Here is a 1838-nt window from a genome sequence, read left to right as displayed (position 1 = left end):
CGAGGCCAAAGAAAAAGCTCTTGTAATAAAGGTCGAAATGACTTTTTTTTTTCCTTCTCTTCACGCGCACCACGTCATGGGAGCACGCAACACGAGATTAGATTACTACTAACAGTGTTTCTAATTCCGAAACTTAGTAACATACTGTGGCTATTGTGGTGCCAGTACACAACGTAAGGTACTTTCTATGTGGACGCATGCTCTGTTCCACATATCGAGCGTCATGGAACCGCTGGTCGTACCAGTGCGACCGGCGTTGATCTTCCCACATCCCGCTCCAGGAAGGGGGAGTCCATTGACTGCACGGGACGCTTCTACGCATTGTAAAAAAGGGTCCAAAGCCAGGACGTAAAGGGCGGGAGATAATGGGCAGCCTTGGCGGACACCTCGCTGGACAGGGAAGCAAGAGGACTGCAATCTTGCTACACACATCTGGCTGCGGTGGTTCGCGTACAGCAAGCGTATGCCGGACACAAAAATCTATGGGAAGCCATAAGCGCTCAGCAGCGAAAAGAGGTATGCCTGTAACACTCTGTCAAATGCTTTGGCCTGGTCCAAGGAAAGGAGACCGCCGGACGATGCCCGTCGCCGTGTGTAGAGCAAGAGGTCGCTGATCCCACTCAGTTTGTCGCACATGCTACGGCCTGGCACCTCGCATGATTGGCCCGCGTGAAGGAGCAGCGGGAGCACTTGACTGACTTGGAATGCTATTGCTGCTGTGACGAGCTTGTAGTCATTGTTGAGGAGCGTGATCGGCCTCCACGATTCCGGATCTGCGGGGGGTGGGGGGTATATATAAGTTTAATAAACAGGAGGTGGCGTCCACGCAAAGAGAGGTCAGCCAGACCTATGTCGGCTTGCTACGCCCTGGTGGAGCAAAAAAAAAAACGGCTCCTTCGCAGTGGGGGCGAGTGCTCAGGGCCGCGGTTCTCAGTTTACAGCGTAACACTCAGCTGGGTGTCCTGTAAGTATTGCAGGAGAGCCCTTGTAACGGCTCCCTGCTGTTGGCGTGCGACGGGGCCGAGAAGCACGGCCAGTGAGAGTGAGCCGTATCCCAGGCGTTGGAGGCGATTGGCGAGGACAGCGCGGGCTGCAGAGTACTCCGAGCAGGTTAGTAGGAGGTGCTCGACGTCTGCTACTGCGCCACAGGTAGCGCAGCTAGCTGAGCGACGCTTTCCGACCCTGCACAAGTATTGCGTTGTATATGCGACGTTGAGTTGGAGCCGATGCAGCAGCGCTTCTTCTGCGCGGACGAGCTGCTGGTATGGGGCGAATTGCATTGCCGGGTCAATGGACTGGATATACGCATTGGAGCGTACAGCGTCTTCGACAGAGCGACGCATTTCGGAGGCACACCACTCGCGGATCTTTCTAAGACAGGCGGACGATGTGAGCGGCATACTAGCTGGCGGGCCGACGTCTTGGTGGGCACGCCTCGCGGCGGCGTCCGCTCGGGAGTTCCCACTGAGGCCTATGTGGCTGGGAACCCACTGTAGCCGCACACCGTGGCCAGAGGCGCAAAGGGAGTCGCATGCGGTGATGATAGCCGTTTGGAGGTCGCTGATGATTTTGGTGGCGTGGGAATTCAGGATCTCCAGGGCTGGCTTGCTGTCGGTGAGGATCGTCCACTCTGCAGGTGGGGAGGACGAGATGTGCTAAAGGGCCATATTGATTGCGAATAGCTCTGCTTCCGTGGAGGACGTCTCGTTGGGGAGCTTGGACGCTTTCTCAAAATCTTCATGGCGCACATAAAAGGCTGCAGCTGCTCCACCAGGTATCACAGACCCATCAGTATAGACTGTCTGCCTTCCGTGGTGTAGCAGGCTAGGTGTTCTAGG

This window comes from Ornithodoros turicata, unplaced genomic scaffold (assembly GCF_037126465.1).
Source record: "Ornithodoros turicata isolate Travis unplaced genomic scaffold, ASM3712646v1 Chromosome154, whole genome shotgun sequence".
Lineage (NCBI taxonomy): Eukaryota > Metazoa > Arthropoda > Arachnida > Ixodida > Argasidae > Ornithodoros > Ornithodoros turicata.
Note: the sequence above shows the minus strand (reverse complement) of the source record.